Raw genomic sequence first — 20259 nt, forward strand, 5'->3', positions numbered from 1 at the left:
GATTTAGCTACTCGCCATTTGAATGATAGCTCAAAGATGCAGACACAGCACAGCTAGAGAAAGATCAATGACGTGTTGCAAATATTTGCATATATATCCCTTTCGGGGACCACTTTTGGCTTGTGAGAACTTCTTTCAGAACTACTGGCTATAAATAATACAAAAGTACCGGAGAATCTCTTTAAAATACACACCCAGATAGCAGTTGTAAATGAGAACTTGTTCTCAACTGGCCGACCTGGTTAAATAAAGGTGAAATAAGAAATAAAAAATGAATGCAGGCGTGCACACACACACACACACACACACGCACACGCACATGCACACACACACACACACACACACACACACAAATCCTAAAACAGAGTGCTTTATTCTGACAGTAAATGAAAGAGGAGGTAGACAATTAAACCTTCTTCTGAGACCATTGTTTTATTTTCTACTTGCCAAGTAAGACAGCCAGAGGATATATCTGTGTCAATCGTCCAACACTTTTAATTAAATCAGTGAGAGCAGTGACGATAGAAGGAAAATTTAGTTACATTGTTGGCTTTACAGAACAGATCATCAGATGTTCAGCTTCATCAGATTAATTAATTAATCTGGCAGAACATCATATTTCCCTGGAACCAAATATTTCCTTTTAATTTCTAATGCATTGAATTGGTACACCATCAAACATATGGCCAGTAACCATAGAAACAAAAATAATCTCATCTCACAAATAAAGCTTTTCCGATCATAAGCTGTTCAAAGCGACAAAGACAGAATGTTCCAGTCGAGCAGGAGAATCTTGGGATAATACAATTGCCTTCATGGGGAGAGAGCAGATGCAATGGACCAGTTGCCATAGCACCCTCCATTGCTGAACGATTTTAATAGTATAGATAGGATCTTAATTTCAAATCAAATCAAATTCTATTCGTGACATGCTTTGTAAACAACAGGTGTAGACTAAGAGTGAAATGTTACTTATTGGCACTTCCCAACAACGCAGAGAGAAAAATATAGAAAAATAATAACACAAGGAATAAATATACAATGAATAAAGATAACTTGGCTACATACACGGGGTACCAGTCTTGAGTCGATGTGCAGGGGTACGAGGTAATTGAGGTACATATAGTATATACATATAGGTAGGGGTAAAGTGACTAGGCAACATGATAGATAATTAACAGTAGCAGCAGCATATGTGATGAGTCAAAATAGTTAGTGCAAGAAGGGTCAATGCAGATAGTCTGGGTAGCTATTTGGTTAGCTATTTAGTAGTCCTATGGCTTGGGGGTAGAAGCTGTTCAGGGTCCAGTTGGTTCCAGACTTGGAGCATCGGTACCGCTTGCCGTGAGGTAGCAGAGAGAACATTCTATGACTAGGGTGGTTTGTGTCATTGACAATTTTTATGGCCTTTCTCTCACATTGTGTGGTATAGAGGTCCTGGATGGCAGGGAGCACCACCCTCTGTAGGGTACGCACCACCCTCTGTAGCACCTTGCCATACCAAGCAGGGACGCACTACCCTCTTCAGCACCTTGCCATACCAAGCAGTGACGCACGACCCTCTTCAGCACCTTGCCATACCAAGCAGTGATGCACGACCCTCTTCAGCACCTTGCCATACCAAGCAGTGATGCACGACCCTCTTCAGCACCTTGCCATACCAAGCAGTGACGCACGACCCTCTTCAGCACCTTGTCATACCAAGCAGTGACGCACGACCCTCTTCAGCACCCTGCCATACCAAGCAGTGACGCACTACCCTCTTCAGCACCTTGCCATACCAAGCAGTGACGCACTACCCTCTTCAGCACCTTGCCATACCAAGCAGTGACGCACTACCCTCTTCAGCACCTTGCCATACCAAGCAGTGACGCACTACCCTCTTCAGCACCTTGCCATACCAAGCAGTGACGCACTACCCTCTTCAGCACCTTGCCATACCAAGCAATGACGCACTACCCTCTTCAGCACCTTGCCATACCAAGCAGTGATGCAGCCAGTCTAGACGCTCTCAGTGGTTTTATTATTATTTTCCTGCTGTAGCAAACTGGCTCAAATAAGATACTGTATCTGTAGGTGATAAGTTGGAAATTGACTGTCGTTGGCAGATTAATATGTATTTTATGTTTACAGTATATTGTTGTAAATGGCATGAAATTATTGCAGTGTTTTGTGTACCGTGCCAAGGTTATTACGAAAGAAATACAAGTGCACTCATATTCGTCTCTATAAATCACAGGCTCACCCAAAGACATGAGGTTCAATGTGGACATTATCAGAGACCCTGTTCAGCTGAGGAACATTTTGTTCGGTCACATCGATTGTTCTTGCAGAGCCACCATCCTCCAAGGTAACCATAAAAACAAATGTCCTTTTGATAATAGAGTTAGGGTATTATCAGTGACAGCTTTATACTGCTCTAATACAAGACCTGTGCTTTGCTGGAGCTATGCCTGCTCATAAAATAAATGCTGCCATTCCTTTAAAACTTTACAACTGTTTAAAATCTTGATAACTTTATCCTGCTAACTCAGGAAGTAGATGTGTGCCTTACAGCTCATATTAGTGTAAATCTCAGAACTAGATACATGGACAGAGTGAGGCAGAGAAAGAATCAGGGAAAGAAATCATAGTCAATCCATTATCTTTTTTTCCATGTATAAGAAGCTGTGACATTCCCCTTATGTAAAATCCACATAAATTTCTCATGATCACATGTGATCTCATGTGATCCCATGTGATTTAATGTGAAGTTAATGTGATAACATGTGACAACATGTGAAACAACATGTGATAACATAAAAAGACACGTGACAACATGTGAGCAAGCATATGTGAAAACATGATATCATGTGAAGTTAATGTGAAATACATGTGACAACATGGGGATGCAAAATGTCAACATGTGAGACATGAAACTACACATGACAACATGTGAGCACATCAAAACACAATGTCATGTGAAATAAATAATGCATCATTTCAAGTTGTGATACCATGACACTACACATGTGACAACATTTGAGGAGATGTGAAAACATGAACTTTTTTTTAACGAAAAAATGGGGATGCAACATTTCAACATGTGATACCATGAAATTACATGTGACATTTGAGCACATGTGAAAGCCGAGATGTCAAATGTAATTTAGAAAACTTTACTTTAAAAGGCATAATTTACACTAATTCAATTTAAACAGTCATTGTCCCCTGTGAGTTTTGTCTAGTTCCTGGTTTGTTCCAGGGACATTCTCAGAAAGTTGTGTCATGGTCCCTTGGAGGTTTTTGTCTAGTTGTGTGAAATTATAGTAAATCTACAACAAGTTGCTGTATTTTTACATCTGAATTAAGGTGTTAATGTTAGAAGACAGTATGCTGGATACTTGGGACTCAACCTAAATTGGGATTTGAACTCACAACCTCTTGGTTGCGTAACTATATGAAGTTCCTGCTGAGCCACCAGGTGTATAGACATACTGCAGTTTGGCTATATATTTACTGCCAAGAATACATTTTTGCACTTTGCCTAAAGTTGCAGTAAAAATAAAGTAGATTATATACAACAACTTAAAAGTGTTGCCACACACTTATTGTCAAGAATGCTTTTCTCCACTTTGCTAAAAGATGCCCAGAATTAGGTAAATAATTGTACAATTATCACCACCAATGTAAAGGACACTTGAGGTAGAGTATAGAGCAAATCATTGGGGATTTGGTTGGGAGTGCATCAATATTTCTGCAGTACAACTTGTTTCATACTTACTGTTTGGAACATATATTAACACACTCTCAAAAAAACAAGGTTAGGGTTAGGGTACAGTGTTGTTCCCTGAGGTACAAAAAGGTCAAAGGTACACTTCACAGCTCCACGTGTACACTCACATGGTACAGTTCGGTACCTTGAAGGTATTGGAGATTTTTCTACCCAATATGTTTTATATAAGGTACGATCAACGCTGCAGTTTAAAATATAGGTGGGGGTATTGAACTAGTTGGGACTCATTAGCATATTGGGGGGCGTGGTTAAATCTACATGTATTTGTGCCAACCATCAGTGGAAGTGTTGGAGCCGTTAAAGCGTCTGATGTTTATGCCTATGCAAGTGGAGCAATGCATTTGACACGGTTCTTCAGACTTGGCAAGGGAACGCATCAGTAATGAGCTGCATTGTAAAGAGATTATTGGGCATTTTCCAGTAACTTAATGCCAACTTGTAGATGTGAATTTGTTGTTCTTAGTGGGAAGCTAATTGTCAGGAAGTTATTGTAAAGTCAAAATAACTTAGTGGCAAAATGTTGCCAGTAACCTACAGTGCCTTAAATTACGTTTCTCTTGACAACATGCACATCACTAGCTGATTGGCAACATGCTGTAGCAGCGGCAGCCTATCAGAAGATTGCAGAAGTGACTTACTCAAGCCATGGCTTTCAGGAATCTATTTTTGTTCTCCTATGAGAGGGAATGTCATCCCAGTTAATGTGCTCTGTTGTATTCTGTTCATAAACATTAAGCTTGTATATTGTCAGTTCCGTAGCCTTGCTAAAGGCTGACATAAGTTAATGCGATACCAAAGAGCCATACAGTATTTAATTCATTGCTAGTCACCATGTTATTGTGATACTCACTTAGCTACCAAACCATCAGGTCAGTGAGTGAGACAGGTCAGTAAGTGCATTTTCAAGAACCCACTTGAAACTAAATGATAGTAAGTTATTGAAAATTAAACATTAACTTCCTGTGAACCAGGCCAAATGACAAAATATGTTAGACCATGGGAAGTGGAAATTTACCACATACATGTACGACTGAGAAAAATCCACTTGAACAGCCTTTCAACTGGAACTTACTAGTGGGATATGAATCTATCATCCCTGAGCTCTGACCTTTCCCACATACTGACCTCTGACATCACCTACTAAGTGAATGACCTTGGTAACAGTATTTTCGGCAGATAAATGTAACAAGACATTATTTATAAAAATCAATCTATTCATCTGGTTTTTGAAGTCTATAATGCATTTCAAAGCATGATAGTTTGTAAGGTAACCTAGCAGTTAGAGCATTGGGCCAGTAACTGAAAGGTTGCTGGATCAAATCCCTGAGCTGACAAGGTAAGAATCTGTCATCTGCCCCTGAACAAGACAGTTAAACAACTGTTCCCCGGTAGGCTGTCATTGTAAATCAGAATGAGTTCTTGCCTAGTTAAACAAAAAAATACTTTTAGTTTGTGGTTGACGCAGCTTGTTGGCTATTAGCCATCCAACTGGTATTTACGACTTCACAACTGATAAATTCCCACCTCCCGCATGGCTACAAAGGCACCATTATATTGACTATATTAGGTAGAACATTTGACCATTATACTAGATAATCTGCACATGTATCCTGAAAGGTACTGACGTGTACCATGTGAGTTCCTATGTATACTTCTGAAAGTACCTTATTGACCGTTTTGTACACCAGGGAACAACACTGTACTGTAATCATACTCTTATATTTGAGAGTGTGTGAACATACACTGAGCATACAAAACATGAAGAACACCTGCTCTTTCCATGACATAAGGTAGACTGACCAGGTGAATCCAGATGAAAGCTATGATCCCTTATTAATGTCACTTGTTAAATCCACTTCAATCAGTGTAGATGAATGGGAGGAGAGAGGTTAAAAGATTTTTAAGCCTTGAGACAAGTGAGACATATATTTGTATGTGTGCCATTCAGAGGGTAAATGGGCAAGACTAAAGATTTAAGTGCCTTTGAACGGGGTATGGTAGAAGGTGCCAGGCGCACCGGTTTGTGTCAAGAACTGCAACGCTGCTGGGTTTTTCATTATCATCAATTTCCTGTGTGTATCGAGAATGGTCCACCACTCAAAGGATATCAGGGGCCAGAATCACTGTGGAGTTATGCACAGTTAGGGTTAGATTCTGTCAGATCTGCACCACCTATACGGGTGTTGACAATCGCCTATTTATGCTGGATCTGATTCAATCTAGACCTTAATGTCAAATGTCCCTTAACACAGCTACTTTGTTGTTGGTGTTGCCAGAGAATTGCTAAATTATTGACATGATTCCGGGCAACATTTAGCAAAGTGCAAAAATCTATTCTTGCCAATAAATCTGTGGCTGATCACTGTCATGGCCACATACCTGATGGTTTAGCAGGAAATTCAGATTGCTGGGATCCAAGAGGTTGCAAGTTGTAATCCTAGCTGTGGTTGCATCCCAAGTGTGCTAACCAGGTCAATTACATTTACGTTCCAATCAATTCTTTCTGAATGTAGTTTGTTTTGAACAGTATATTTACTGTGAAATTACAGTTCAGCAGTAGAAATATATATTTTTTAAATCCACCATATACACTGCAACTCAGTAGCCGGTAACTTACTATAAAATTAGACAACTATCCTTTAAGTTTAAATAAAATTGCAAGTGAGGCGTGCCAAGTTAATTTGCAGGACAGGCCAAAGAATATCCATGTGCATTGCGATTAAGAGTAAATATATAGCAAAACACTATTACTGTAGACATGTGGCTAACAGGTTATCACATGTTGAAGGGCATGTTATCACGTGGAAAACCACATGTTTTTGGAACATTTCACATGTGAAAATGTGTTTTTGGAACACTTGACATGTGTAATTTCACATGTGACATTTCACATTTAAAGAATGTGTGTTTTTGGAACACTTCATGCGACATTTCACATGTGAAAACGTGTTTTTGGAACACTTGACATGTGACATTTCACATGTGACATTTCACATATGAAAACATTTGTTTTTAGAACACTTCACATGACATTGACATGAGACATTTCACATATGAAAACATTTGTTTTTAGAACACTTCACATGACATTGACATGAGACATTTCACATATGAAAACATTTGTTTTTAGAACACTTCACATGACATTGACATGTGACATTTCACATGTGATATTTCATGTGAAAACATTTGTTTTTGGAACACTTATCATGACATTTGTCACAATCGTGATTTTCCACATGTGAAATCATGTGGTTTTTCCATAAGGTTCCATTGGTTCTCTGGTAGAAATATCTTGTGTATGTGGACAGCAAGCACCGGCAGTCCAAGTAAAAATCTCTATAGGCTGTGCAAGACCAGCTCTCCATATCCTGTTATACTGAAAATCGATTTGCACTCTTCAAAATGAACTGTGTCCAATCGCCATAGATATGTTTATTTCATTGACTCCAAATGAGATTATGGACACAAAGGAATGACCCAGAAAACACCTGAAGCAAATTTACTTCATTCAGGCATAGCAGATACAGCCTCAGCCTGTATATGCAGTAACCTCTATAAAACAGGCATAGTCTCATAAAGGGTGAGCTATTTTGTAAATGAGGGCACATTTTTGGGGGGTCACTAGGTAGGTATCATATATACAGAGACATATTCATTGGTTATATTATCTTTGAATGCTCCCCGACTACATGGATATCCAGCGTCAAAGAGAAGAACACAGTGTTGAAAACAATGACTTCCACATTCAATGTCATACATTATATATATTGCACATTGGACAGATATTGATTCTCACTCTGGTAAACAGTGAGGCCTATAGCTCTGAACACCAAACCATGCCTGGACTACTAGAGTACTCTCTCAATAATGACCTGCTGAAAGATCCCCTGTCATCAATATCCTATTGAAACCCAATATGATTAGTCTTGTATGTTGAAGCTGACTTGCTTTATCCTTGCATCCATTATCCATTTTTGTTCTGTAGCCACTGATGTTTTTACATTGTTTCCTTACAATCAATACAACCCACAGAACAATATTAGGCATAGGTATACTTGAGCAGAGGATTTTTTCAAAGGATAGCCCAAATCCACAAACCCACATATACTTAACGACCTGTAATGTTAAAGGTATTGGTCAAAGAATCAAATCTCTTATCCAAACCCACTCCAACCATTTCAGAGGAAATGTATGGTAATTCCTGAAGGATGTGTGCTGCCAAACTTCCACTAATGACTTGAAGGCAGACAGACTGAGCCTCTGGCGACTCTGGTAGTAAACACATCCACCTGCATTATTTCAAATGGCTCTCTGAAAACTGAAGCTCCTAACCAATTTAGAACAATTTCACATCATATTATGCCATGACCTGAGGCTTTTGTTGTTCTTTTTCATGCATGGAAATCATAATAATAAAGGTACATTTATTTTTATTGAAAACTAAATTTCATGATAAACATGAGAATCACTGAGTGGAATCAGATATCTTTGTAAACAACTTGAATGACACGTTGACTAGAGTCTGAAGTCTATAGAATGGTGGAATAGGAACAACTACTCTCTGCCTTTAACCATTGTCGTGGATTGAAACACTTCTTGGATCAATGGTAAAGATTCTTCTGGATGGGTTATGTTTTCAATACAGAAATGCTACCCCCTTCTCCCTCTACAGTCATGGGTATCTTGACCTTAATGACATGTGACTAAGGTAATAAACATAGCACAAACAGGTATACTGCTCATGTGGTTGTAAAGATTGGCGTCAAAACTACATTAAAATCAGCCAGGGCCCAAGGATCAATTCTCCCTTATTGAAGACCAATTTCCAGTCCCTCAGAATGATTCAGTTGGCTCCAGGGGCAGATCTAAAGGAAAAAGTAATGAGATTCAGCCAGACTTCTCCCTCTTATCTAAAGCCACCACTGACATCGTGCTACATTTATCCTCTCTTCCTTCCAACTTACTCCTACATCGTGTTTTTCTTTCCTGCACCACCTAAGAGCATTTCTCTTGTAAATGCTTTCTCTTGAGCTTGTAGCTCAACATTGTTAAGAAATTGAGAGCTACAGTCACCTCGAAAGGTTATTGGCACCCTTGATAAAGATGAGCATAAAAATACTGAACTGTATCATATGCACACAACATTTGAAAATTATAGAAATTTATACTAATACAATTGCTTTATACTAAGGTAAAATTCTCAAAAATATTTGTATTGCCACCCCTGTTTTCAATACTCTGGCACTCTCCCCTTGTGAGGATAACGGCAGTGAGCCTTTTTCTATCATGTTAAATGAGATTGGAGAACATATTGGGAAGGATCTTCGAGCAGTCCTCCAAACAGAATCTTTTCAGATCCTTGATATCCTTCGTTTGCGCTTATGGACTGCGCTTTTCAATTCAAACCACCAGGTTTTCAATGGGGATTTAGTCCGGAGAATGAGATGGACATTACAAAATGTTTCTTTGTTTGTTTGTAAATTAAGATGTTTTTATTGATTTGATGTGTGATTGGGGTTATTGTCTTGCTGGAAGATTCACTTGCGGCCAAGTTTCAGGCTCTTGGCAGAGGCAACCAGGTTTTTGGCTAAAATATCCTTAAACTGTGTAAAGTTAATGATGCCATTGACCTTAAAAAGGGCCAGGACCAGTGGAAGCAAAATTGCTCCATAACATCAAAGATCCACCACCATATTTTACATTACGTATGAGGTACTTTTCTGCATATGCATCTTTCTGTCGACGCCAAACCCACCACTAGCCACTTTAACTATGCCACTTTGTTTACATACTCATCTCATATGTATATACTGTACTCGATATCAGCTACTGTATCTTGCCTATGCTGCTCTGTACCATCACTCATTCATATATCCTTATGTACATATTCTTTATCCCCTTACACTGTGTATAAGACAGTAGTTTTGGAATTGTTAGTTAGATTACTTGTTGGTTATTACTGCATTGTCGGAACTAGAAGCACAAGCATTTCGCTACACTCGCATTAACATCTGCTAACCATGTGTATGTGACAAATAAAATTTGATTTGATTTGATTTGATTTGGTGTGTGTGGCCAAAGAGCTCTATTTTCAGGTCATCTGACCATAGCACCGGTTCCAATCCAAGTGCCAATGCCATTAACTCGAAGCTTTTACATTAGTTGGAAGACATGAAAATACAGCTCATTGGTAGGTTTGGATAGAGAGAAAAATGCATATGCAAAAAACTACCTCATACCTACTGTAAAATATGGTGGTGGATCTTTGATGTTGCAGGCAATTTCCCAGACACTCTGGAAAGCATTCAGTCGTAATTACTTGACCCAGAGCTCTGAAGGTGAGTGCATCCAGCCCACAGTCTCTCTCTGCGTTCCAATGGCACCACAGTATGTGGCGGCAGTGAAGTGGCACAGCTGGGTTAGTGTCACTTGGAGGAGTGTGGAGTGTGTGGTTTGGCTGCTTGAGGAGGGGGAAGAACTGAGCGAGTGTGTGATTACTGAGACCTGCTGTGAGCGCCCCAGTGCACCTGAGGGGTGGCAGGGGACAGATGGCAGGGAGGGACCCAAATGGGAGATGCCAACCATCATTAGACACACCCATTACTCATACACCGTCTTCTGGCTGACAACAAGTGACTGTGCCACAGACGTCTTCATACAAAGGGTTTCTCATTAACAACCTGTACGGAGAAAACACAATGATGAGAGAGTGATGTTTTTCTTGCATACTGAGTATATCATGTGCAATTATAATTAATATGCTTTGTTTAACTGATTGTGCAAACTTTATTTTGTACTTATATTTGTGGTGTTGTTTTCATATAAGCCCTTTTGGGCTTCCAACCTCACCTGCACACGGTTTTTTACCAGTTTTTTTTTATCAGTACTGTTTTGTCTTTCAGTTTTTTTCTTTGGTGCCTTAAACCCTAAATAAAAGAGAGAGCGAGAGAGAGAAAGAGAGAGAGAGAGAGAGAGAGAGAGAGAGTGAGAGAGAGAGAGAGAGAGAGAGAGAGAGAGAGAGAGAGAGTGAGAGAGAGAGTGAGAGAGGAGTGGAGTGGAGTGGAAGGAATGTTAAGGAATGTGTCATGATCATCATCAAAATGATCTAGTTCCCCATGAAGAAGCACAAATCCATATGAACTGGAAACAACATGCCGTAACACATTTTACTAGATCATGGATCATTTTTGAAATCATATGTTTTAGGAGTTAAAATTATTCTAAATAGTTAACCCTGCAGACTACAATCACATTCCACAGTAAGTGTATTTATTTCCAAGGGTCTATGAACAAACACTTTGTTTCTGACTCTTATCTGTACTCTGGGAGGTGTTAACTGCGCTCAGTGTTAATTTCCCCTTTTAGAACCCAGCTAATGAAGTCACAAACAGGCTGACCCTCTGGGAGGCGTGGAACCACTGAAGGAGATGGAGGGAAATTTGAGGCCTAATTGGCAGCACACTTGTTTCCAGTGTAATCGCACTTATCTAGCGAGTCACCTTCGAGGGTCATTAAGGCCGCTGGATTAATTGGGCAGAGCGTGGTTTGGCCGCGGCTGGGAGGAGAGGAGCTGGAGACTGGAAAATTTGGCCCATTACTGATAGCAAACTTTCTCTGAGCCTGACACATCTGCTAATGTGGGACACTCCCAATGAGCCGGCTAAATCGCTCCTTGACTTTGACTAACAAATGCATGCCAAAGTTAGTATTTTTATAGAATTCTAGCGGTTATCTTTGTTTCAAAGATGCAGATACTCTCTTTATATTACTCTTTATATTATTACAAGGATGATTTTAATATATTTATAGATAATATGGTAAAGATAATGTACACTGCCAGTTCTGGCAAGACTCATCAAGGCTTTGTCAAGGTTTGCTACAATATACAAGATGCCTATTACACATTTCAAAGAGGAAGCAAACAAATGACTATGTGGTTGTGTCAGCCTCTCTCAATAATATTACAGTATGTGCATTTGTGCGATTCTTTCTGCATTAATATCTTCACATTCAGTTCTTTCATCCCATCAAGGATTTAACAGCCAAACCAGAGCTCAGTTCAAACCAGAGTAATAGGAAATGTGAAGACATGGTGGATCATGGCAAAACAACATCCTCAGGGGAGTGGCTCAAAGGGGTTTTCTGACTCCTTTTAATGATGCAGCCAGGAAGGAAATCATTCTTAAAGCAGCAATCAGCAGTTGAAACAATAACAAAGCGTACTCCCCACCCCTGTTTCAGTAAAAGCTGATGGATGGGCCTGGAGAAATGAAACCACTCTCAAATTCATAGACAGAGCTATTGATGCAAGGATTGACCATCCATGATAATACAATTATAGTTGTAACCATGTTTTGAGGCAATATAATGTTTGTTTATATTTGCTTTGATTACATAGCTTGGAGTAAAACCAAGCTTATCTTTTGGGTTCTGAAGGGGTACAGCAGTTGAAGTAAGCTCATGAATGAGTACATATCATTAATTTATGATTCCAAAAATGGATGTAGCAACAGCTAATTGCCCCTTTAAGGTGACGTGACATAAGGGATGGATATCTATATATAGCCAGCATTTTTCTTGTGCTTTAAATATATACACAGCACCAGTCAAAAGTTTGGACACACCTACTCATTCATGGATTTTTCATTATTTTTACGATTATCTACATTGAACAATAATAGTGAAAACATCAAAACTATTAAATAGCACATATGGAATCATGTAGTAACCAACTATATTTAATATTTTAGATTCTTCAAAGTAGCCACCCTTTGCATTGATGACAGCTTTGCACACTCTTGGCATTCTCTCAACCAGCTTTACCTGGAATGCTTTTTCAACAGTCTTGAAGGAGTTCCCACATATGCTGAGCACTTTTTGGCTGCTTTTCCTTCACTCTGCGGTCTAAACTCATCCCAATCCATCTCAATTTGGTTGAAGTCGGGTGATTGTGGGGGCCAAGTCATCGGATGCAGCACTCATTTTACTTTTCTTCTTGGTCAAATAGCCCTTACACAGCCTGGAGGTACTGTATGTTGGGTCATTGTCCTGTTGAAAAACAAATGATAGTCCCACTAAGCGCAAACCGGATGGGATTACGTATCACTGCATAATACTGTGGTAGCCACACTGGTTAAGTGTGCCTTGAATTCTAAGTAAATCACAGAGTGTGTCACCAGCAAAGCACCCCCACACCTCCTCCTCCTCTATGCTTCACAGTGGGAAACACACATGTGGAGATCATCCGTTCACCTACTCCGCGTCTCACATAGACACAGCAGTTGGAACCAAATATCTCAAATTTGGATTGCGCGAGTATCTTGGCCCAAGCAAGTCTCTTTTTCGTATTGGTGTCCTTTAGTAGTGGTTACTTTGCAGCAATTCGACCATGAAGGCCTGATTCATGCAGTTTCCTCTGAACAATGATGTTGAGATGTGTCTGTTACTTGAACTCTGTGAAGCATTTATTTGGGCTGCAATCTGAGGTGCAATTAACTCTAATGAACTTATCCTCTGCAGCAGAGGTAACTCTGGGTCTTCCTTTCCTATTGTGGTCCTCATGAGAGACAGTTTCATCATAGTGTTTGATGGAGAAGTAATGGCGCCGACAGAGATGGTTGCCTCGCATCGAGTCCTTAGGAAACTATGCAGTAGTTTGTTTTTTTTAATGTATTGTTTCTTACACTGTTACCCCAGGAAATCTTAAGTCTTATTACATAATGTCAGGAAGAACTATTGGACATAAGAGCGACGTCAACTTACCAACATTACGATCAGGAATACGACTTTCCTGAAGTGGAAAGTCTATTGACAACAAGGTAGATGAAATTAGAGCAAGGGTTGCCTTCCAGAGAGACATCAGAGATTGTAACATTCTCTGTTTTACGGAAACATGTCTCTTTCGGGATATGTTGTCGGAATTGTTTCAGCCACCGGGCTTCTTCATGTATCACGCCGACAGAGATAAACAACTCTATGGGAAGAAGAAGGAAGGGGTGTATACTTCATGATTAATGACTCATGGTGTAATCATAACAACATACAGGAACTCAAGTCCTTCTGCTCACCCGGAATAGAATTCCTTACAATCAAATGCCGGCCATATTACCGCCCAAGATAATTCTCGTCAGTTATAGTCACAGCTGTGTATATACCCCCTCAAGCAGACACCGCGACGGCCATAAAGGAACTTAACTGGGCTCTATGTAAACTGGAAACCATATATCCTGAGGCTGCATTTATTGTAGCTGGGAATTTTAACAAAGCAAATTTGAGAACAAGCCTACCTAAATTCTATCAGCATATTGATTGCAGTACTCTAACTTCTGCAATGCATACAAGGCCCTCCCTCGATTTTCCTGTCGGCAAATCCGACCATGACGCCGTCTTGCTCCTACCATCTTATAGGCAGAAACTCAGACAGGATGTATCCGTGATTAGAACCATTCAACGTTGGTCTGACTAATCAGATTCCATGTGGAATCCAAGATTGAATTTGATCATGCAGACTGGGATATGTTCCGGTCAGCATCAGAGAACAACATCGATCTATACGCTGACTCGGTGAGTGAGTTTATAAAGAAGTGCGTTGGAGATATTGTACTGTGACTATTAAAGCCTACCCTAACCAGAAACTGTGGATGAATGGCGGTATTTCCGCAAAACTGAAAGCGCGAACCACCGCATTTAACCATGGAAAGAGGTCTGGGAATATGGCTGACTATAAACAGTTTAGTTATTCCCTCCACAAGGCAATCAAACAAAGTGGAGTCACAATTCAACGGCTCAGAATTGAGACGTATGTGCAGGGTCTACAGGAAATCACGGACTACAAAAAAAAAACTGCCACGGACACCGACGTCACGCTTCCAGACAAACTAAATACCTTCTTTGCGTGCTTTGAGGATAATACAGTGCCACAGTCGCAGCACACTAACAAGGACTGTAGCCCCCCCCCCTCCTTCTCCATGGCCGAAGTGAAGAAGACACTTAAACGCGTTAACCCTCACAAGGCTGCTGGCCCAGACAGCATCCCTAGCCGTATCCTCAGGGCATGCGCAGACCAGCTGGCTTCAATCGCTCCCTATCCCAGTCTGCTGTCCCCACATGCTTCAAAATGGCCCCCATTGTTCCTGTACCCAATAATGCAAAGATAACTAAATGACTACCACCTGGTTGCACTCACTTCTGTCATCATGAAGTGCTTTGGGAGACTAGTCAAGGATCATATCACCTCCCCCTTACCGGCCACGCTAACCCCACTTCAGTTTGCATAGCGCCCCAACAGGCCCACAGACGATGCAATCGCCATCACACTGCATACTGCTCTATCCCATCTGAACAAGAGGAATACCTATGTAAGAATGCTGTTCATTGACTACAGCTCAGCATTCAACACCATAGTGCCCTCCAAGCTCTTCATCAAGCTGGAGGTCCTGGGTCTCAACCCCGGCCTGTGCAATTGGGTCCTGGACTTTCTGACGGGCCGCCCCAGGTGGTGAAGGTAGGAAACAACATTTCCACTTCGCTGACCCACAACACTGGAGCCCCACAAGGGTGCTTGCCCAGCCCCCTCCTGTACTCTCTGTTTACCCACGACTGCGTGGGCATGCACGCCTCCAACTCAATCATCAAGTTTGCACAACAGTAGTGGGCTTGATTAATAACAACAACGAGACAACCAACAGGGAGTAGGTGAGGGCACTCAGAGTGTGGTGTCAGGAAAACAACCTCTCACTCAACGTCAACAAAACAAAGGAGATGATTGTGGAAACAGCGATCCTCATCGAAGGGACAGCAGTGGAGAAGGTGAAAAGTTTCAAGTTCTTCAGTGTACACATCACAGACAAACTGAAATTGTCCACCCACACAGACAGCGTGGCGAAGAAGGCGCAACAGCGCCTCTTCAACCTCAGGAGGCTGAAGAAATTTGGCTTGTCACCTAAAACATAAACAAACCTTTACAGATGCACAATCAAGAGCATCCTGTCGGGCTGTATCACAGCCTGGTATGGCAACTGCACTGCCCTCAACTGCAAGGCTCTCCAGAGGGTGGTGTGGTCTGCACAACGCATCATCGCATCAAACTACCTGCCCTCCATGACACCTACAGCACCCAATGTCACAGGAAGGCCAAAAAGATCATCAAGGACAACATCCACCCGAGCTACTGCCTGTTCACCCTGCTACCATCTAGAAAGCTGGGACAGAGAGACTGAAAAACAGCTTCTATCTTCTAAGGCCATCAGACTGCTAAACAGCAATCACTAACTCAGAGAGGTTGCTGCCAACATTGAGACCCAAATCACTGGCCACATTAATGAACCTTTTTGCGATAGGGGGCAGCATTTTCACTTTTGGATGAATAGCGTTCCCAGACTGAACTGCCTCCTACTCTGTCCCAGATGCTAATATATGCATATTATGCATATTAGTATTGGATAGAAAACACTCTGAAGTTTCTAAAACTCTTTGAATGATGTCTGTGAGTATAACAGAACTCATATGGCAGGCAAAAACCTGAGAAGAAATCCAAACAGGAAGTGAGAAATCGATTTTCAAAACAGTGCCTATTGAAATCCCAGTGAGATACGAATGAGGATGCACTTCCTAGGGCTTCCACTAGATGTCACCGTCTTTAAAAACTGGTTTGAGGATTCCACTATAAAGGAGGGGCTCATAATAGCTCTTTGAGTGAGTGGTCTGGCAGAGAGCCTCGGTCTCATGACGCGCGCTCCCGACAGAGTTTGCTCTCGTTCCAATGCTTTTCTTCAGACAATTAAATTCTCCGGTTGGAACCTTATTGATGATTTATGTTAAAAACATCCTAAAGATTGATTGCATACATCATTTGACTACGGACTGTAACGGAACTTTTTGAGTTTTTGTCAGGAGGAAGTGCTCGCGTCTCATGAAGAGGGATTACTGGGCTGAACATGCTAACAACAATTGGCTAAATGATGGGCTTTATGGAACAAATCAGGGCTAGCGGAACCCCTGCCCTAGAAAGTTTAATGAATAACTAGTCACAAACAATGCCACTTTAATAATGTTTACATATCTTACTATATTAATATCATATGTATATACTGTATTTTATACCATCTATTGTACCTTGCCTGTGCCACTCGGCAATCGCTCATCCATATATTTATATGTACATATTCTTATTCGCCCCTTTAGATTTGTGTGTATTCAGAAGTTGTTGGGGAGTTGTTAGATTACTTGTTAGATATTACTGCACTGTCAGAACTAGAAGCACAAGCATTTCGCGACTCTCACATTAACATCTGCTAACCATGTGTATGTGACCAATAACATTTGATTTGATTTGGTTTTTGCGACTGCATTTGAAGAAACTTTCAAAGTTATTGATATTTTCTGCACTGACTGACCTTCATGTGTTAAAGTTATGATGGACTTTTGTTTCTCTTTGCTTATTTGAGCTGTTCTTGCCATAATATGGAATTGGTCTTTTACCAAATAGGGCTATCTTCTGTATACCATCCCTACCATGTCACAACACAACTGATTGGCTCAAACACATTAAGAAGGAAAGAAATTCCACAAATTAACAAGGCGATAAAGGGCTGTGAGACATAGGTTTAATCCTAGGTACATGAAAAGGAGGACGTATACAGAGGGTACAGGGCAACAGAAGAAGAACAGCAGAGGGGCTAAGGATTTTGGAGATTGGGAAAGAGCCAGTTTGCGGAACTCTACATGCTGGCCCACAACCCAGTGAGCGTGCAGAAAGCCTTCCAGAACTGGGACGAGAACTGACCCCCCCTTTCGAAGACCATGTCCACTGGAAGTCCATGGATCCGGAATACGTGCTGCACCATGAGTTGGGCCATCTCCATGGCTGAGGGTAGCTTGGGGAGAGGGATGAAGTGGGTGGCTTTGGAAAACTGGTCCACCACAGTAAGGATAACCGTGTTGCCATCAGACGGGAGGAGACCAGTGACGAAGTCCAGGGATATATGTGACCAGGGACGGTGAGGGATGGGAAGTGGTTGAAGAATGCCAGTCAGAGCTTGCAGAGGAGTCTTACCGTCACACATGATGCTAGCTGTGACAAACGCGGAGACGTCAGGAACCAAGATGGGCCACCAAAAACGTTGTCGTACAATGTCCAGGGTCCGACGGGAGGCAGGATGGCAGGCCAGTTGAGAGGAAAGAGCCCATTCCAGAACTGAGTCCGGGACAAACATCTGGTCAGCCCAGATAACCAGTGCCTCCACTCTATCCAGTGCCTCCAAGTTCCCGGTTACCCATGTCATAATTCCTTTCTGTGGGGTTGAGACGATGGGAGTGAATTTGTGTTTGAGGTCCAAGAACGCCTGGTCTGCAGCTGGAGACCACGTAAACAGGACCTTGGGAGAGGTGAGTGCTGACAGGGGTGAAGCCCGGGTGCTGTAGCCCCGGATGAACCGGCAGTAGAAATTGGAGAACCCCGGAAGCATTGAGGCTGCACTCTGGTGGTGGGTAGCGGCCAATCCACCACTGCTCTCATCTTTTCCGGATCCATCTGGATGTTGCCTGCAGCTATGATGTACCCCAGGATGGAGATGGTGGAGCGATGGAATTCTCATTTTTATGCTTTGACTTACAACTGGTTGTCCAGAAGACGCTGGAGGACTTGTCTGACATGGAGGACATGTTCTTGAGGCGAGTGGGAAAACACGAGGATGTAATCAAGGTAGACGAATACGAACCAGTTCAACATGTCCTGGAGAACATTGTTTACCAGGGCCTGGAACACAGCAGGAGCTTTGGTCATTCTGAACGGCAACACCAGGTATTCGTAGTGCCCACTAGCCGTACCAGATCGTAGGCGTTCCGGAGGTCCAACTTGGAGAAGATGGTAGCCCCCTGGAGAGGCTCAAAAGCCGAGGCGATAAAGCGGGTAACATTTTTTAACCGTGATGTCATTCAGGCCGCGGTAGTCAATACACGCCGGCGGGGGAGGCAGAAGGACGGATACCCCTTGCAGTCAGGGAGTCCTCAATATACATCTCCATCGCCGTGGTCTCTGACAGGGAATAAAGCCGCCCTCTGCGGTGTTGTGCCCGGGAGAAGGTCGAATGCACAGTCATAGGGCCGATGTGGCTTTTTCCAAGCCCGCAGGAAGACGTTCCGGGGCAGACGGCACCGACTTAAGCCACTGCCAACCCAGGATAGAACCAGTAGCCCAGTCGATCAGGAGATTGTACCTCTGGAGACAGGAAAACCCCAAAACCACGGGTGCATGAGGGGATTCGATGGGCAGGAACGGCATAAACTCACTGTGATTACCCGACACTCAGGTTAATGGGACACGTGGTGTAGGTAACTCTGCCAATAGAGTGCACATCCAACGCTCTGATGTCCATGGGAATTGAGGGGTTGTGTGGGGATTTCCAGCTCCGACACCAGGATAGCGTCCATAAAGCTCTCATCGGCCCCAGAGCTTATGAGCACCGGGAGAGATTTGGACCAATCACCCCTAAACACAGTAGCATGGAGAGGGGTAACTCCCCATACGGCTCACCAGCATACTCGTACTAGTACACCCTTGATGAGCCTGGTTCTGTAATGGGCAGGTAGATAAAACATGTCCCGTAGCGCCACAATACAGTCAGCTCTGGGTGTTAAGTCTGCGTAAGTGCTCAGCAGGAGACAATCTAGCCCTGCCCAGTTTCATGGGCTCTGGAGGAGACGAGACAGCCCTTGAGACCGGATCCACTCAGAAATGTGGGTTTTGTGGATTTCCGGGCTTCCTCAGAGGTGAGGTGGAAATCGAGGATGTGCGTCGGCGAAAAGGAACAAACTCCCTCTCCCTCCTATCTTCCCGTAGCTGCCCATCAATCTGATTGGTCAAGGCTAAGAGGGAGTCAAGGTCCAGGGGCAGCTCCCGGGCCACGGGCTCATCTTTAATCACCTCCGACAACCAGTGAAGGAAAGCGCAAACAGGGCTTCCGGGTTCCAGGCACTCTCAGCCGCCAACGTGCAAAAATCCACTACGTAGTCTGCCATACTATGGAAATCCTGATGTAGTTGGAGCAGCTTACAAACTGCCTCTCTCCCGGAAAACGGAGAATCAAACACTTTCTGTACCTCCTCCACAAACTCCAACAAACAGAGGCAAATGGTGGATTGTTGCTCCCACACAGCTGTAACCCAGGCAAGAGCCCTCCTGGACATTAGCGTTATCACGTACGCTATCCTCAAGCGATCCAAGGGAAATTCAGAGGGCTGCAGCTCAAAGATAAGAGAACAATGGGAGAGAAATGCCTGGCAGGATCCAGGATCTCCAGCGTAGCGCTCAGGTTGAGGTAAGCAGGGTTCTTGGGAAGCCAGGGAGAAACACCGCTTGTAGCGGGGTAATTGACAGTCTGGGGGGGACACGGGAGGCGGATAGTACAGTTCTCCGATTATTTATTAGAAACATGGTGCAGGCAAAGGGCAGGAAAAGGGCAGGAAAAGGGCAGGCAAAGGGT

This window comes from Oncorhynchus tshawytscha, linkage group LG07, assembly GCF_018296145.1.
Source record: "Oncorhynchus tshawytscha isolate Ot180627B linkage group LG07, Otsh_v2.0, whole genome shotgun sequence".
NCBI lineage: Eukaryota > Metazoa > Chordata > Actinopteri > Salmoniformes > Salmonidae > Oncorhynchus > Oncorhynchus tshawytscha.